The sequence below is a fragment of the Condylura cristata genome, unplaced genomic scaffold (assembly GCF_000260355.1).
Source record: "Condylura cristata isolate star-nosed mole 26May11 unplaced genomic scaffold, ConCri1.0 scaffold00015, whole genome shotgun sequence".
Taxonomy (NCBI): Eukaryota; Metazoa; Chordata; class Mammalia; order Eulipotyphla; family Talpidae; genus Condylura; species Condylura cristata.
Window position 1 is genome coordinate 19,100,910 of NW_004567116.1, and position 20,438 is coordinate 19,121,347.

Genomic DNA, 20,438 nt, shown 5'->3' on the forward strand with positions numbered 1-20,438 from the left:
GGGTCAGTCTGGACTATATGGTGACTCTTCATGGCTATTAACTAGGAGGTTGCACACCAGGTGAGTCTAATCTTGCCGTAGTCAGCCAGCCCTTTCCTTCTACTCTTAAATCTGTATCTTTCTGGCTGCACTCTGGCCTCTGTTGTGGTGCTGAATACTGCAATCAGGTTTTTTTTGAGTAGTGGTGAAATAACATAACATAATTTCTTTGCATGAGCATTTAGCTGAAAAATATTAATTGCAAAATATTAATTGCATTTGAATCTGAATAGACTTTCTAAGTCATTTCTATTCCCTTCTCTTTTCCCCTGATATCAATGTTCTGTGTATCAGCTAGTGTGGACTTTCCAAAATGTAAATCCAATCAGATCATGCCTAGTTTCAAATAACTAGCCACAAATCACTTTTTTTATTCAGTGGCACTGAGGTATGCTTAATAACCAATGTTTTGATGTAGGAGGGGGGAGGGAAATACATGCTAACATACATAAATTATACTATCTAATAGATGTGTGCAGTTTTTACAAACAACAGCTGTAAGTTGTGAAACTAGAAGGCAAGGACAGTGTACAAACCTTTGTGGGCTAATGACCCAGCCTTTAAATCCAAAATCCTTCATTGTTCCTGTCTCCTGCCATTGTAGGAAAAGATGAGATCTTCAAGTTTGTTTCAGAGTTAGGTTTTGGAAGAGTTAGTTCCTAGTATTCTTGACTTTTAGAAACCTTCATGCCAAAATATAAAAATATTTGCTGCTAGAAATTCAGAGACGGCAGAGCAGTGTTCAGAAAATGCAGACAGAATGTTCTCCACGGCCTCTAGAATACTCACACTGTTGCAATCCCTGTGTAGATGTCAAAATTTCACAATGGAAATGTTCTTCGTGAACAGAAGTGAAATTAATTTCTGCTGGGGAACTCTGCAGCTTTCTAACCTAATAGAGACTTGTTTAAGGCAAGTGAATATTCTATTAGGGAAAGTACAGCTCCAGGAATCCAGTTTTTGCTTGGAAAGGTTGGCAGAGCTGAGAGCTGACATCGTGTTCTTGTGTACTGTGGGTATTTCCACTTGGTGAGACTGTTGCCAACCCCTTTGCTCCCAGGCATGGCAACAAGTGAACACCATGTTGGTCTCGTTAAACTGGAAAAGACTTGGGGCTGGAATCTTATCGTTCCTCTGGCTTCCTCTTTTTACTCATCAGGTTATTTATCTTTTTGCTTCTCTTAATTCTGTGCATAGCCAGAGACTATGTATAATTTAGATTAATAGAGACACGCAGTAATAGGGCAGCCCCATAATTTCTGAAAATTCAGCCCTCTCCAAAACTGTACTGAGGTACTGCTTACCATCACTTCTCTGCTATGACGTCAGTCATGTGTCTTGGGCAAGAAAGTTGAAGATCGTCAGCATCAGGGCAAGATTAGAGATGGGCTGGAAGCTTTGAACATAACCTTTATATTATTTATTTGCTTTCTGAAGTTTGAGATTTTTTTCTTTCAACCTTTTCTATCACTTTTCTTTAGATATCATTTCTTAAGGATTTACCAAACATTCACTACCTGCCAACAGGTACGAGAGTCAGTGTGTGCTAAGCTTGTGTTAAGTGCACATGTCAGGGGAACGTTTAAAGGAAACTTCACAGATGATCTATGAATTCAACCTTTTTTTTTTTTTTTTTTAAGATTTATTTATTTATTCATACAGAACTGGGGTACAGGCCAGAGGCTCAGGGACGGTGAGAGGCTTCACCAGAGACAGAGTGGGGAGCAGAACAGGCAGATTGACGAAGTACACTGCTGAGGGGAGCAGCGGGCGGGTCAGGAGAGGTCTGGCTCGCCATGTGGTCTCCTCCGGGGCAGGCGGCAGGCGGGAATCGAACTCATGCGGAAGCGGCTTCAGATTCTCAGTGCTGTGCTTTAACCCGCTGCGCCACCAGGGAGGGCCAGAATTCAACCTTTTTAAGAGAAGAATATTTTGCCCTCATATGAAAGTGATTGAAAGGGGGAACCCTCACCACCTCCAGCATACCCCAAACATTTATGTCATGGGGGGCAGAGATAAGGAACCCAGCATGGTGGAAGTAACAATGAAAGGCCATACTGGGGTTACAATGGGTGGAAGGGTATCTTGGAGTATAAAGCAAAGCATTTGCATTTTTGCAAAAAGCCAGGGGAAGAGGGTTGGAACTGGGGAGCTGAGACTTCTTGTTAATAAGGAAAACCTTTTCTTTTTCAAATGAAATTCCTACAGAGTTCCAGTATTTAACACAGATAAAAGAAGTGAAGACACCCTTTGCCTTCAAACAGGAGAGGGTTTTAGGGAACACGTTTCACTGATTCTTCCTACTTCCCTCCTCCCACTCTACAGGGAAGCCACCGTTATGCTACAGAACCCAACCTTAACCCAGAACAGGATTTTGAACAGCTCTAGGCAGTGGGGAATGTGGAAGTTTGTAAGAAACAAAAATGATCAAGGTGGGTGTAGTGTGTGAAGTAACTTGCAGTAGTATGGAGATAGACTTGAATGAATCTGGTTACAAGACGCTGTTAGAATTCTCTAGAGAACTGAAACAGAACCAATAGGGATATAAACCTATATATTAAAAATAAGTATTGGTTTTATGAAATCTGCAAGCTGGAAAACCAGGAAAGTTGGTATCATTCAGAGTCCAAAGACCTAAGAACCAGGAGTGTCAATGTGAAAGGGCAGGAGATGATGGATTTTGCACACTTCATGCACAGAGTAAATTTGTCCTTTCTCCAACTTTTCCTTCTGTTGGGCCCTCCACAGATTGGCTGGTGCTCACTGGAACAGGTGAGGGGGATTCTCTTCACTCAGGCCGCTGATTCAAATTCCAGTCTCCTCATAGATGCCAGTCCTCTCAATCATACCCAGAAATAACAATTACCAGCTAAAGACTTGTAGAATTAACCCTCTCAGGCATTGAGGCTGGGCAAGTCTTATGGAGGACCTTGGAAATTGGGATCTCTTCAGAAGAATGGAGAGCTGTCTGCCTCTCTAGCTAAACCTGGAACCCCTTTAACTTCTCCTTTATGTGACTGCCCAGAGCCGCTTGATGAATGCTAGTGACAAGGGATTCCTGCCTCCTGCGGTTTGTTCTACCTGTGGATTTGACTTCTATTAAGATAATTATGGCTTAGGGGCTGCATCCATCTGTTGTTCTCACTGCTTGAGTTAAGGAACAAATGTAAATCCTCCTTCAATGGCAGTCTTTGCATGTTTCCTGTTCTCTATTTCAACTCTCAACATGTTGGGTTTTGTGCTGTGTCATAGTGTTGCAAACTGATTAAGCCCTTACCCTCAAAGACAGCACTGCCTCTTGGGAGGGGAAGAGCTCAGGTTGGTAACATAGGCACTATAGACCTATGAGTCACTAATTAAGAAAAACAATTCTTCCAGATTTGGGTGGGGGGAGGGGGGCTGGGAGACTGGTGAAGCCAAAGGGAGATACCTTTACTTGTTTTGTGGCCTAAAGGGAGTGAATGGGAAAAGGCCTCAGGGCAGAAGAATGCTTGATCCTGCCCAGGGAGATGTGACAGACACCCCCCACCCCTCCAGGCTTCATTACCACTAAGTCTGACCTGATATATTGAGCAGTTAAGAGAATTTCCATAGTGGGCCTCCTTGGTGGCACAAAGGTTTAAGTCTCAGCAGTTTGATGCTATTGGCAGCCACTGCAGCATGAGTTCAATCCCCGGCCAGGGAGTTGACCCACAAGGCACAGCAGACCTCTTCCTGACTCACTACTGCTCCCTTGAGCTCGTATTTCCAATAGATCTGCCTGTTCTGTTTTCCACTCTGTCTCTGGTTAATCCTCTCACCCTCCACCTCCACACTTCTGTCCTTTATCCTAGCTCTTGGATGCATAAATCTTAAAGTCCATGGAGGTAGGCCACTTAAGTTTATGACTTGACTATTCTATATATTAAGCTGTTCCATCTTAAGAAGTCACCGAAACTTCCATGACTGTTTCCCCCCTAGTACTTCTTCCTACCTTTATAGGGTTATTGTGGAAATTAATCATTTGCTATGCAGAACAAACATAGGGCCTCCCACATGGTAAAAACTCCATAAATGGTATCCTGTAGTCTGGATTTCTTTGAACACACAGCAGTGAAGAACAGCACAGCAGTGAAGAACAGCAATCTATAGATTCTACAGAAGTTTAAGAAATAGGTTCATCTGGAGGTAAGTAGGGGCTTGGCAGGATGCAGAAAGTGAGGAAAAACTGAAATTTACCTAGGTGATCCAGCTGGCAGATATTATCTGGTATCCTTTTGGTGTTGGGCCAATGGTCATCTCAGCACAGATGACCTGTCCTGTCACTCCTGGTTTCTCAAGGACTTTTTGCAAAGGTGCTTTAGGACAAGCCCAGGAGCAAGTTGTTCTTCTGATGGCAGTTGGAGTTCCTGGCACAGGGAGTGTAGATTCCAGAAGAAGCCACAGGGAGCTGGGAAGCTCGAGGGCTTGGCATGTCTTTGAAGTTAAAGCCTCTGGGCAGCTGTGCACTTAGGCCAAGGCCAGAGGCCACAGGCTCAACAAGGTCAATGCTATCCCAAGCCCAAGCCTGGGACAACATGCCTCACAGGCCTAGGAGCCATCCTGAAGTCCTGGCTCGGATCACTTAGGACTGGACCTCAGAACAAGGGAGACCAAAATAACTTTTCCTGTGATATGGCTGAGTGAGCATTGAGACTTGAGTTTGATTCTAGTAACTGATTTGGACCAATCACTTAAATCCTGAGTCTAGACCTTTCTCTCACTGTAAAGTTTAGCAGTGAACTCAGCCTTACCCCCACCTTTAGGTGACTATGGGGGGATTACATGGAACAAGAGAATGAAAATCCTTGCAAAATGAGATCATGCAGCTCCTGAATTACTCTTGCCTCCCACCTTACCTGTAATGTCCCAAGATCTTCCTACTATATCACATACTAATCACACATTCCTGTTCATTCCTTTCTCTTTCCTACTCTACTTTTACTACTTGCTTAAGTATTTGGGGATCACACATTAGTTATTTCCTCAGAAGATTTCCCTATCTCTAGATTGAACTGCATTAACCACTTTAAGCCCTGTGTAGCTACTATCACAATACATTTTTTGTGTTCCATTAGAATTGCCTTTTTAAATAACCATCTCAATAGCAAGATTGAATTGACTTTTCAAGGGTAGAGTTCTATCATAATCCAGGTAGGAGCTCAGCACTCAAAGTCTGGAGATACATATCTGAATAAAATGAATGACTTTCTATGAAGGTGCAAATAATTCTGCAATAGTGTATTTCAACCAACATTTGGAGTGTGACTCCCTTATTCTGGTTTCTCTACTGGGGGCTGAAATGCAAAGATGAACAGACAAGTATATTTGGTCCCCTTCACATGTAGAGTAGAATAGAAAATCATCCACAAAGTACAAACCAGTGAACCATAGCAGAATCTAGGACATAGATGGCAAGAGCTCAGTGCATCATGAGACCTGATGTAGAGGTGAGACCCGGACTCTAATAGTGTGTGATGGCAGAGGGAGCACTTTTTCTTCTGTTGGCTTCTGGCATTGTGATCTCCCTACAGGAAAAGCCATGGTGTAGGCCCCCTGTGTGGGGCAAGTGAGAAGGGGACTGACAGTATTAGAATGTTCTACTGACTCAAACCACCTATAACTTTGGGGGGAAAAAGTACTTCATGAAATAACTTCTAGTAGCTGAGACAATGTCAGATGTCAGAATAGAAGAGTATCTTACCTAATTTACCATTATAGTCCTCTTACCCGCAAAAGAAATCTGTTTTCCCTGTTCTTTCTAAAACAGACTCCAGGAAATATGATTGCATTGATCTGTTTTAGAAAGAATGCCAAAGTTCTATCACCCTCCCACAGACTTGCTTTTAATTATGATCTTTGAGATCAATATTGCTTTCTCCCTGCCTTTGTGAGCTTCTTCATCCAATTTTTCAGTGAAGATGGAAAGAGCAGGTCCTATACTGGAAGACAGGATCTTTCCTCTAAGTCAAACTACAATTAGCTCTGTGACCTTTGAGTCTCTTAATCTTCACATTCAAGATTCTTCATATTCAAGTAAGGTCTTTGATTCTAGGTACAGCTTCAGTCAGATCCAAGTGTATGGCCTACTGTTACATCTGAGGTCTCATTTTCCAACTTCCCTTTCCATAAAATTCCTATAAGAATCTTTACTTTGTCACTTAAAATCTTTGGTAGTCAACTTGTTTTTTCTTTAGATCCCTAACCCAATTCTAGTTTAAGGTTCTACCACACATCAACCCATTATTACAAGTGCATTCTCAGTAGACCCATGATTAAGAAGAGGAATAAAAAGAGGCCAAAGGAAGATATGTACAGTTGCTGTGTAGGTGGGTAGGATGGATCAGCTAGCAGAGAACATCTTGTGTTAATGGCAATTGGTTCAAAACTCCCATCTCTCTGACTCAAAGCTCCAATTCAAAGTCCTAGCTTAATCCAATCCACCAAGTTCAATAAGATAGTTTGTTGAAAGAAAGAAAATGAAGACAGTAAAGACCAATACAGGAAAAGAAATTGTACATATTGCAAGTCAAGTTCTCATACTCTGTGATTGAATAAGAATCATAAGAATTGTGGATCATTCTCTTAATTGAGTGACAAGATTTGAACTCGGGTCTCTAAGCCTGGGTTTTGTGTGACACATGCTGGAATGCTCAACAGCCTGTGACCCTGGAATTTTTTTTTTTTTTATGCTTTCAGGAGGTATCAAAACATTTGGCTCAAGCTGACACGGTGCTCTTTTTCTTTTTTAAAAAAGATAGATCTGTGATTCTGGCCTGCGTAGAAAGCTTGTATATCTAAGAGTTACAGTCTTTCAGGTATTCATCCTACTGTTTTTTTGTTTTTCATCAGATCTCTTGCTTCTGACATGCCAGATTTAATCTTATACTAATTTGTGCTTCACTCTTAGGCCAGACAGGTACGGCTACCTGCATTTTCAGATTAGAGCTAAATTAGACATTGAAATATAGTCACATATGTAAGAGCACCTGCATTTAGTCATCTTCCTGTTTTCAAATGCTAGCCTAAAGTCTTGGCTCTTATCTATATTTAAAACTGACATTGTTAAATGCATAAGCACATCTGAATTATTTATATTTAGGTTTATACAGTCTCCAGCTGCAACCATATATTTCAATATCTTTAAGTTCCACGTTGCCATCTGGACCAGATTGCTGCTAAATCAAATCAGATAAGCGTTACCTTTCCACTACCTCTGATTTATACCAACCATTCATTTCTAAAAGCATAGTTCTGTTAAATCCAATCTACTTTCAAAATGCTTACGAAATTAGCTCAGTTTTGTGGACTTGATATTTGTTTTCTGAAGCCTCAGCTTTGAAAAGGCCATTTGGATAGCTAGAAAAGCAGGTGGAACCAGCAGAGATAAGACACTAGATTTCATTGATTATTGGGCAAATCTGAGCCTGACTTCATCCAATTAGTCAAGAATTTTCTCTAATCAAGTTATTGTGAGCCAGTTTATAGACAACAGAAATAGAATATGTAGTCTTAAATGTTACTATGTTCCCTATAATTCAATCTTGCATCTCTGAGATGGAAGAAGGATTTAGACAAAGTATTTAAAAGATGCATAGAGAAACTGAACTTTCAGAATTGTATTTTTGTAGTCTACTTTACACTGAGACTTTTCCTGGAGAGAAAAAGGAGTCAAATAACAAATTGGCATTAATCATTTTCTACCATAGAGTATAGATCCAAAATCCTTACAATTGGTGAAAACAAGAATGGCCTATAAGTTTGTGGATAAATACTGTCAATCTACGCCTTATGCAATGCATCAGTATTTTATACAGAAAGAAGGATCAAGGGAGGAGGGGGGTAAAACATACGGGAGTGGGGGAGAAGAGGAAAATAAATGGAAGTGGGGAAAGAGATACTCAACTCCAAAACACGCAACAGCAAGGTGTGATGGGAGCTAGGGTGACATGAGCATACTACATTTATTTTCAACAATCACCTACAGATATTATCTTCCTCTTTCTCAACCTATATACTCTAAGTGTGAACTCATTTAGCAAGTCTAATGGCTAAACCATGAAATATTTTCAAAATCACTCCATTGAATGGGTCTGCAGCCCATCAGCATGGGATGGAATGATGTCATAAGTGGTTACATTTTAATCCTTCCTGTATTTTCTAAATGAGAATGAGAAGGAGACGCTGGGGGAAAGGGGCTTGCATATGATATTCCATTCCTGAATAGCTGAATACAAATCCTAAATGTAGAAATGAAAACCTGTTCTTTCTTACTATGACTTAATGCTAATTTCTTACACACACAAAAGGAATTTATGCCTATTTAATGATAAATTGCCATTTATTGTAACTGTGCCATATGAAGGAAGCCATAAGTCATTGTTATGGGCCTATTAAGGTTCATTCTGCTTTACCCTGAATTAAATAAAAATGTGCACTTTAGGATAATACACTTTTAGTTCAAATGTTCTTTTATTGGACTTGTGCCTACTAGATTTTCCAATCACAGTACTTAGGAGACAAAATACTTGACTTGCAGGATAGATCCCTCATTGTAATCACCAATCGCCCTTCATTTCTGTCCCAGGCACAGGAGATAGTTTTTAATCTCTGACTTAATGGCTCTTGTTGTGATGTGTGAAATCAAAACTTTCATCTAGGTTAGAAGGAAAGCTGAGTCTCTAAGTATGTTACTTATGTATGTAGTGCAGAATAGAAGAGGAACAAGGGAAGAACCTCATCTGGCTGAACAGGAGCTGTGGATACCCAGAGAATTCAGGAGATGGTTAATCTTTAAAAAAAGATCAATTAAAAATTAGACTTCTTAGATGAAAGAAGCAGCAAAAACACATTACAAGTCTCTTGAGAAAACAATCAACCTTGCTCCAGGAGAGGAAAATATCAATTTTAAAGGAGAAAAGCAGGGAGAGGGACTTAGTAAAGCAATAGTTATGAAAACTATCCTGGAGTAGCCATTGTCTCTGGGTGGCACTACAAATAATTTATCATTTCTCATCTGATCTCTCTACAGTGAATATTTCTGGATTAATAAAACATGTATGTTAAAGACTGTTTAATTTTTCCTTGAAGGGTATGTTCTGGAGACTTACACTCAACATGCCCACTTCTACTGACTTTTCGGGTGCTATATAAGTTAGCAAACAAAGGCCCAGCTCCTGCTCATAGGGAGACTTGATCAACCACAGAAATTGTAACTGGGATGGCATTTCTGATAATAGGCTCCAACGTACAGGGAAACACTATCACTACTATCTGTCAAAAGTCACCAATTCTTTGTTCCCAGGCCAGAATGAGACCAGAATGAGACATCAGATACTTAAATGGCAAGTGAAAAAAATAAGAATCTAGAAAAACCAAGGGAAGTAGCAACCACTTAATATTCTGGTGACAAGCCTTGATAGCAGTATTTCTTTGAAAAAAAAAAAAAAAACAGGATTGGGGGCTGAGGGGCAACCATTTAGGAAGCAAAATGTATTTTTCATAAATATAGAATAAAGCCCCAAACTCTATTCTAGTAAAATAGCATATTGCCAATCCTGAGAACTAACATTGAAATTACCAAGAGTGAAATTTTTCTAGAAGAAAGAGGGAGAGGGTAAGTAAAGGGCAGGCCAGAAAAATTAAGTATAAAAGTGTGTGTGTGCGCGTGTGTGCACCAATTAGTAATAAATATTGTAGGAATAAAAATAGCCTTGGGCATGAGGAAAGAAGGTTACTTGGTAATTAAGGAAATCGAGAGGCTTCTAGGACATCTGAAATATCGGGAAGGAAGATAATGAACGCATAATTGCAGATAAAAATTATAAGTGTCAAAAATGACTGAGGAGCGCTGGAGTTGCAAATGAAATGGAAATATCAAAGTAGTTCAGATAACATATTACTCGTGTCTTAATTGCTGAAGGTAAAAAGCAAGAGGAAAGAACAATGACGGGCAGAGTCAAAAAGTAGAGTTCATTCTAGTCTTAAGGATTACTCCCAAGAGGGGAGCTCTCAAAGTGACAGCCTGGACATGATGAAAAACAATTTATTCCAAGGTATTCATCTGATACATAAATTTGTAAAAACTGGGACCATGTGGATATTGCCTTTTTTTTCTCTTCCCGGTGTACTAAGTAGAGATACAAAATCTAATATTCAGTGGGTATTGAATTGGCCATATTATCTGGCTCAAGAAATAGAATGCTCGAGGTAATCACTGCTTAAAGTTAAAATCTACCATGTGGAGATTATTTCTTAGATTCTTTATGCAAAACATAATTTTAGAATTAAAAATTAAGCATGGATAGCTCAAAGCTAAATTCATCTTTAGCACATATGCATTTCTCTGAACATGGATGTGTGTCACATGAGCTCCTGAGGGAAGTCTTCCTCTTTTATACTGTATGTCCCAGATGCATAAATACACAACAAATGTTCATCAGGGTGAACATTAATATAAGACCCTGATTGGGCCCTCCCTGGTGGCACAGCGGGTTAAAGCACAGCACTAAGAAGCTAAAGCTACTTCAGCATGAGTTCCATCTCCACCTGCCCCGGAGGTGACCCACATGGCGTGGCAGACCTCTCCTGACCCGCCCGCTGCTCCCCTCAACAGTGTACTTTATCAGTTAGCCTGTTCTGCTCCCCCCTGCCTGTGGTGTAACCTCACTGCCCCTGCAGCACTGGCCTGTACCCCAGTTCTGTATGCATAAATAAATAAATCTTTTAAAAAAAAAAAAAGACCCTGGTCAAGTTTGTGCTGAATGGCAATGTGAATTATTTAAGGGCAACAAAGAAATGAACTTTTAGATTAGAACCTGCTTGAGTTCTAGCACACCTTTCTGGTGGTGATGGTATACAATGCTAACAGTGTCTCCATGCCATTCTCTCTATCAGATGGCCCTTAACAACACATAAAATAAATCACCACTATGGAACACCAACAAATGTGCATAACTCTGCTTGATAGATATTAACAAATATTTACATTAAGAGGAATATTTCAACATCCCTCCAGGGGTTATTCTAGAGACTAACAAGACAAGACAGTTATTTTCAGCAACAGCCAAATAATTGGTATTTGATAGAGTTGTCTGATTCACTGATAATTAAAATTATAAATGGGTCTTGTTTGGCCTGAGTGATTCTGTTCATGCTCTGGTGAATCTGCCCTTTAACTACTGGGGCATGTAATTAGACCCCTCTTTGACCTTTGAATATCATGGTGACCACATCTAGGCTGTGACATCCATGGCCTAGATAAGCGCTTAGAACCAGATGGTGTTTTCAGACAGAATTAACACAGGCTCCTATTACCATTCCTGGCTCATCATACACTACAGAGAAAATGACTTGGGAACGTCCCATCTCAGACACATTATGCTACCATAGTCCAGAATTTACTTTTATTCCCTGAAAAAGTTAAATACATGAATGACTCAAAAATATTTGCTTCATTTTCCTTCTTTCCGTTGTTTTCTACTTTTGCTTTGTGTCCTGAATAACAAATTATTAGAGTACTGTGTGTGTTTCTTATGTGACTGTTAGTACTTCTAGGTATTCCTAAGTTGAATCATGTTCAATTTGTATTTATACCATAATTTGGATTTCCTGTATATATCAAGATTTAGATTGAGAATTGTGGTATTGTAGTATTTAATACCTGGTTACAAGAGTATATTCAGGCCCTCCCTGGTGGCACAATGAGTTAAGGAACAGCACTGCAAGCTGCTGCAGCCTCTTCCTTTACTAGTTCAATCCCAGGCCCCAGAGGTGACCCACATGGCACAGCAGACCTCTCCTGTCTCATCCACTGCTCCGCTCAGCAATGTACTTCATCAATTTGCCTCTTCTGCTCACCACTTTGTCTCTGGTGACCTCTCACTGCCCCTGCAGCTCTGGCTGTACCCCAGTTCTGTATGTATAAATAAATCTTTAAGTATATTCCAAACTTTTCATTTTAAAGGTGAAGAAACTGAAGCACACCAATATACTAGAGGTTAAATGACATGCCAAAGAATACACATCTTATGTGTGAGGGTTTGGGGGTTCAAGACTCAAGTCTCATGGTCCCACCATTTTAGCTTCTTTATTTCTCGAAAGACTCAAACAGTGAAAGTGTTCTCATAAAAGAACATAAGTTGAATAACTCCTTTTACTCTTAAGTTCTCTAGTTCTCCCTGATACTATTTCTATACAATATTTTCAAGTCATACTCTGTGAAGCCCTAGATTCCACTTTTTTTGCTTAAAAATAAAACACAAGATTATCTAGTGGTAGGACTTAGTAAACATTTAAAGCCTAGGATGACTCTATACGAGGGTCTTAGAGGAAAAGCAATTAGGTAGGAAGGTGATGGCTGGAAGGGAAGGGGATCCCCTTTAAGTCTAACCAGAACAGTTTTGCACTTTAATTTCCATATGAGAAAAAAGTTTAGAAATCTTTAAAACCCATTAACTCTACAAGTATCTGGGATCTCATATGTGAAAATGTTTACCTAAACGCAGGGTCTAGTATAGTAGCAGATGTTATACCCAAATCTGTAACAAGCAAATTCAAGGTTTGGTGCCCACCAGCTTTCTGTACCCCCAGGTTCACCCCCAGTTTTTGTTAACTCTAAATGTTTTCTTTTTTGCAGCCACTGTTTGAAGGATACATTGCCTTCTGCCATATTTCCTTTGTAGACTTTCTTTATCTGAACAGTATCTGAGATTTATTTATTCAATGAACTATTTTTATATCACTTAGAAATCAAAACATTGTTTAAGCTAGATCTGTTACTACCACCCAGTCAGCTGGGAAAGTATTCCTGAGTAACTTTTCAATAAACTAGACATGAAGTCAGATGACCACCAGCCAGAAACATCCTGATCACTGTGGGCCACACACAGAAATGCTCGTTTTGACCAGCTATCCAGATGAGGGAACCAAACTGGCATATTTTGTTCAAGTGCCATTTTTATGAGCAATATACATCAACTGAATGAATTGCTTGTGGGGCCTACTGAGAAAGAGCCAAGGCTTATACCCCTTGGGGAAGTGACTGAAGGGAAAGAACAAGCTAAGAACAGCCGATCTGGAATAAATATGAAAAGATGTAAAAGGAATATTCTCAAGGAAAAAGGATGAGCCCACCTGCCACGTAACCTTTGTCAATAGCCTTGCTCATTTAGTGACACTTCTGCTTGAGTGACTAACCACCACCCATTAATGCAATTTGTTTTCATGACATTATACAGCTAAACTATGATAGTAATGAAAATTATAGCAGATCGGTATTTGAATTAATTACAAGCTTGATAAGGGTGACTTAGTGTCACAAACTGTCCAAAATAAATCTACATTTTAAATACTATCATAATGGCATTACTAAGAACAAATGTCAATGAGATTAAGATTTTATCTGAGTGGAAAATTATTGGGGGGGTCCAATAATACTACAAATATTAACTTCAAAGGAAAAAAATAAGTTATCACTTATGAAATATTTAATTGTATGTCTGGCACTGCTAGCTTCTTTAGAAGAATTAACTCATTTACTTCTCACAAAATTAGATACTCTTAGGTACTTTCCCTTACTTTACCTTAGGTACTCACCTTATGTTACAGGTGAAGAAACAAAGATTTAGCAACTTGCTCAAGAGTACAAAAATACCAAGTGGCAGAAATGGGACTTGAATCTAGATTCTACTCTAGACCAGCCTTCTGCAATAGATCTTTCTGTACTGATAAATTCTCTATACTGCATTCATTAAAATGGTGACCACTAGCCACAGGTAGCTCTTGAACCTTTGAAACGCGGCCAGTGCTACATTTACTATCAGTTTAATTTTATTTAAATTAAGACTTACATGGCATCCTATGGATGTAGCTACCATGTTGGACAACACAACAGCAGGGGTGATGTGCTTGACCTTTGTGCTTCGCTGTAAAACTTAAGTTCTTCTATGGCATTTAACCCTTTAAGAATGGGTAGGATCAGCCATCAGTTATATATTTATATACTGCTTCTCTGGAGATCACTGACTGACATATTTCCTTCATGAAGTTTTAATAGCATTGTTTATGCCCTGTATAGTACTGTAAAAACAAAACATGCTGCACTTGTTCTTCTGAAAAACATATTCATATGTCTCTTCCCCTCCATCCACCTCAAGGATGGGAAAATAAGTCCAATAAGCAGGTACTAGCCAGATATAGTGCAAATAACACAACCTATAGAAACAGCTAAACAAGGTTTAAATGCCTATCCTTTCACACACTGGCTTTGGCTGAACAAAAAGGGACTAGTTTATTTTTTATGAATCTTTGCTATTTCATTTATAATGGAAACGGTGATGCTTAACCTACAAGTCATAATTGTGTTGACATGTCTGTAACAAACTGTCCAGGACTTTTCTATTCCAAGATGGTCAAAGCATTCATTAAGGTGCATTCCGTCTTCTAGCCCCTTCCCCTCAGGTACATTTCAATCTTCAAATTCCACACAAGGTCAAACACCAGAGCTCTCCCACTTACCAATCTATGCAGCTGGGTCCTTTGATGTCCACCAAGGGTGCTCTCACCAGGAGGAAGGGCAACCAGAGGATAAGACCCTGAGCTGAGATCAGAGGGACCTGCCTTCTGGCTTTCCAGCTAGGCTGACATTGTGACCCTAGACAACCATATACATATACATACATACACAGATGTGTACATATATATGCATACACAGATGTGTACATACATACCTACGTACATATAATTAATGGTACGCCATTATTTTTTATCCTTTGTCTTTTCACATTATAGGATTTCTCCACACAGGAAATCCATAGTCTTCCCACCACCAAAAGTATCCATATTGCTCTCCTTCCCCTTTTTTTTTCTCCCCTGCTTCTCTCCATCTCTTTCCCTCCTGAATGTCTCAGAATTATGGCTGTTTTTCAACAAAGTTTATCATTGACTGATCCTTTCTTTGCTTTCTCTCTATTCCACATAAAGGTGAAACCATCCAGTATTTTCTTTCTCCTCAATCACACCACTTCCCCCAAATAGTGAATGAATCAAAACGTGTGTTCCAGGGTGCCCCAATGTGAACTGGGTTGCCTATCTGTGGGTCCTCACCCATGTGCTTAAGATTCAACTCTACTTCAGACACACACAGAAAGGTCAATAGGTTTATTTACAAGGAGAAAGGAAAAGGTACAACCCAGAGAAAGGGAGAGAGGGGTAGATACAAGTTAAAACTAGAGTGTCCTACCCATTCTGCTGACTTTGAACCCCAATAGCATACTGAAAGCTGATCAAGAGCCAAATGACCTGCTGCTGACCACAAGGACAAGGGAGAGAAACCAGACATGAACCACCAGAGACCCCCAAATCCCACATGTCCGTTTTTATCCCAACCTGGCTGCTCAGCTCCACCCTCACATCCCAGCATGCTTCTCATTGGTATTGATGGGCTTTGTAGTTACAGCATCTGGATGGGGGTAGAGTCATTGAAACCTGTATCTGTTAACAGCTGTATCACAAGAACTTAAATATAGATCCTAACTGACTTGATTTGAATGAAAGACACTAGGAGTTAGAATTAAGACCTGCCCATTCCCAGAATTCAACCACCTGTTTGAAGCAAACTGCTGTGGTGACCAGGCCTGGTGAGGATAAGAGAACTTACCAAGTGTAAACAGTTCATAAAGACAAGGAAGAGAGTCAAAGACCAATTGAAAATTTGTTGCTAGATAAATTTCAAAAATATTGGGGGAGGGAAGTAGTTGGAAGAATTTGAGAAGTCTACTTAAATTATTCCAAGTGCAAAATCCCTCAGAAAAAGGCTAAAGGGCCTATGGACCTTCTATAGCAGTCAGCTGTATTCTAATGTCAGTCACCTAATTCCTGTCTCTAATGAAGGTTATCTGCTCATTGTACAGGAAGGCTAGCAGCTCTTAGCTCATTTACCTGCTTGCTTTTTCACTGAGTAAAACCAGCTCTGTAGGTATAGACACAGGACCTATATCACGCTTTAACTGGTGCACACAGGGGAGGTGACGCCTCACCTGAGTGGCCTGGCCATTGAAAGGCATGGAGTCATCTCCAGAGCTACCTGCATGGAGACACCAATACTTGGCCACTGCTTCATTTGGGTTTGTTCAGCAACCAGACTGCCCTGAAGCTGTTTTCAAACTGTAAAACTCATAAAATGAAATTTATTGCACTTTGATGTATTTTACTAGAGTTAGAGGGTTCAGATAAAATTTACTGAATAGATCTAAAACTCTGTAGATAGGAAAATGAGCTATTTTCATAGGCACTCTAGCTGAGCTGCTCTCATCCTTGTACTGCAGCCAGACCTTGCTTGAAGCTTTCCCCCTATTTCAGCATAACTGAGGATGGGTAATATATGCAAAAATTGTACCTAGGTAGTATTCTTTTGGGGAAGGGTTCATTCCTTTGTGGAATTGTTAAGCTATTGTTAAACTAATCACCTTTTAGGGTGTGACTAGGTTGCTTTGTCAGGACTTGCAATTCTCAATGACCTTTGCTAGCCTTTGGATACTTTCTACCACAGCCTGATGCTTCCTATAGCAGTTGGTACATCAGGGTTTTTCCTTCCTCTAACATATTTAGTAACGATGTTAAGCATTTCTACTCCCACCTCCAGCTTCTGGTCTTGTGATGCCGCCATCCTAATTTTTTTACTTTTAATCTCCATTATCCTTTAGACCTTACTTTCATTCTGGCCCATTCTGTAGTTCTCTAAAAGGAGACTGCCCAAGTCATGAAGTGTTTAGGTGTTTGTAGCAGCTAAATTATCTCTTTAAATCATGTTACTGGCAAGATCAGGCAAAAAATTGAAGATGAAACCATGGTGTCTATCCAGTGTGCCAAGGAAACAGAATATTAATCTTAACTATGAAAAATGAACTTATTTCTTGGTGAAAACATACTCCATTTTACCTCATGTTGAGTTTATAATCTTGCTATATATCTGCTTAAATCAGTACTTAGATATATAGTCTTTATGTCAGAAGAGAAGTCAAGGTCAAAATAAAGATTTGAGCATGTTGGCAGGGGAGGGTTGTATAATGAAAAAAAAAAAAAGGTCAAAATCATTTCAGGACACCATGTAGAATAGGGCTATTAAAAACATTGCTGACACTGCCTGAGACTCCTTACAGAGGTAGCTAAACAAAGAAGCTAAGGAAGACAACTACCCAAGAACTAGAAGAGCTGCTATTTAGATTCAATGTCATTCAATTCAATAGATATCCTTTTAGTATCCATTAAGTCTAAGGCACGACGCAAGGTTCCATGGATGATGCTGTATGTAAGAAAAGCATCGTTCCTCTTAGACATATGATAATAAAGGACTGGTAAGAGAGAAAAGGATACACAGTCAATTTCGAGATGATTCTACCTGGAGGCTGCCCTTCGAGACAGGATATACACCCGAGACCACTTTGTTCAAATGGATTAAATTAGTTTAAAAAAGTAACTAAGCAAATCAGTAAACAACTTTTCCCACTGAAATTGCCCTAGTTTTTTTTTTTTTCTTTTTTCTAGATTGGAGTCATTCTGCCACAACAATTGATTTAATCAATAGTATCCTCTTTCCACTACTCCCAACCTTAGATAAGACTTGCTTTATTTTATTTAAATTAAATAGAGGAGCAATTTTTGGGAGGACCTGAAGGATCATAGAATTATACAAAATTAGAAGTGATCTTAAGGGTCACTATGTTACAAACTTTTTTTTTATATAGAAAAGTGACTCAGAAGAACTGAGATCATTGAATTTACTCAGACTTCGGTGATGAAGCCAGTCTAGAATGCCAGCTTCCTGCCTTCTGTACTCCTCTGCTATGGTGTTTCCCTGCTGATAATTGGCCACAGCTGCACAACTTGTTGCCAAGTCTTCTACTTTAAAATATAGAATAGCAGACCAATTATTTAATCAGGTTAAGTCCTTTAATTTGAAGGCCGATATAGAAGAAAAATTGGATATAGTCCCCTGCAAGAAAGACCAGCGTTCTACAAATGCCACAGAATCTTTTTGGTGAATGTTAGAATTCTTTTCAGGATTGATAGATTGGGGGTTTATAGGTAGAAGGATGGAGTGAAGAGCGCTTCAGACAAGATCAATACTTCTTATATTCTATAACCCTTGAACCAATGAAGTTGTATCTTTCATATTTATCCTCAGTCATTATTTTAGCAATGGACATGATTTATACTGATGCAGCAATAACTCATGAACATACATTATTGGAGGATGAAAGCTACATTGAATCAAGTAGTGTTGAATTAAAGGAAAAATGGTTAAAGAATTCATTCTTGGGTTAAGAGATTATATGTCAAGCTGTAGCCTAAAGTGAATTTTTATAGCTCAGTTATAAACCCTTGGAAATACTGGGACACTTAACTACAATTGGCATCTTTATGATTGGATCAAGAGAAGAACCATCTTTAAAATACCAGATTTGCTCTAGTGGCAATTGCAGTTTGGGACACATTAGGGAAACGAGAAAGAAAAACTGTACTGGGAGAGAAATATCATGCATCTCAGGCTATCCGATGAATAAAGGAGAAGAATGGACTTAGGAGCAAGACAAAGAAGTTGGGACAATAAAGGGAGGAAACAAAGGAGGTGGTGTGCAAGAAAGAGGGAAAGGAAATATGTGACAGGAAAAGAAATTAAGAAAAAGAAGCGAGTAAAATCTATCTATATATGGAAGAGAGCAATTGAGAGCATCTGAATACCAAGAGAACAGATTAGAAGCTATTAAACACTATTGAACAGAATAAGAATCCATGAAGCAACGCTGATACAAATTAATAAATATAGAGAAAAATAAAACACTTCCTTGTGATAGGTTGTCAAATTTACCAATGCAGAATAAATGATATTATTTAAAGCACCATTTGGCTACCATCATTGTAATAAGTAATACAGGCAAGAAAAATCAATATTCCAATTAAAAATAATGGGTAAAATTTTGAAAAGCAGGATATTCACATATTCTGAAAGAAATTTACATATTACATATTCTGTGATATTGTGATTTATAATAAGAAATATATATTTGGTCTTCAACTTCATTTCTGGAACAGAGCTCCAGATCCCCTGGATTTTTCTCTATAAGAATAACAAAAATGGGCCCTCCCTCGTGGCGCAGCGGGTTAAAGCACAGCACTGAGAATCTAAAGCCACTTCCTCATGAGTTGGATTCCACCTGCCCTGGAGGTGACCACATGGCATGGCAGACCTCTCCTGACCCGTTCGCTGCTCCCCTCAGCAGTGTACTTCGTCCATCTGCCTGTTCTGCTCCCCACTCTGTCCCTGGTGAAGCCTCTCACCACCCCTGAGCCTCTGGCCTGTACCTCAGCTCTGTATGCACAAATAAATAAATCTTTAAAAGAATAACAAAGATATCTTGTTGACAGCACTTAAGGATGGGGGCTGGTTGTCAGGGGAACCAACCACGAATACAGGATTGAAAATTTCAGTCCTGTTACCTGATTTCTGAGAAGGGAAGAGGGTGTTGTGTGTGGTGGGGGTTAGGAGGCTTCAGATTAAATCAATTACCTATAATCAATCATAATGGAACTTTTATAAAATCCAAAAAATGGAACACAGAGGTTTCTATATTGGAGAGAGCTCCATTGGGGAACCGTATTCATGTGCCACCGTATGGGACCCGAAGCTCCTTTGTTCAGAAGCTTGTCCTATGTATCTCATCATCTGGGCATCGATATAGATCCTTGATATCTTTTGTAATAAACTAGTAATCTAATGGTTAAACTGGTTTTTGGAGCTCGCTTCACTTTAGCAAATAATTGAACTCAAAGAAGGACTTGGCATGTCTGGCTTATAAGCAGTTGGTCAGCACAGGTAACAATCTGAACTTGGAGAGGAGTCAGAATGGAACACCCCCTTCGGCATTGCACCATTAGCCTGTGGAGTCTGATGCTATCTCCAGCGAGGTAGTGTCAGAATCGTAATATACCCAGCTCATGTGGGAACACTGCCTGTGATGTGGAGGAAGCCACCACCTACCAGTAGCACCCCCCAAACTTTTTTTTTTTAATAACAGTTTATTTTTGCATCATTTGTACATCTTTTTTTTTCCATGTCAATTGTAATCCCCGCGGGTTTCCGGAACTTCACCAAGTCACCCGTGTGCCATCACCATAATCCCGTGTACTTCCCCCCACCCACCCCCTGCTTTTGATCCCATTCCCCACTCCACCCCCGCAAAAATGTCTCTGGTATATGGTTGTTTATTATTTTTGTTATTTTCTCTCGTGGTCCATTATACTCCTGCTATGAGTGAAACCATCGGTATTTTTCTTTCTCTTTCTGGCTTATCTCACTAAGCATGATCTTTTCCAGCTCCATC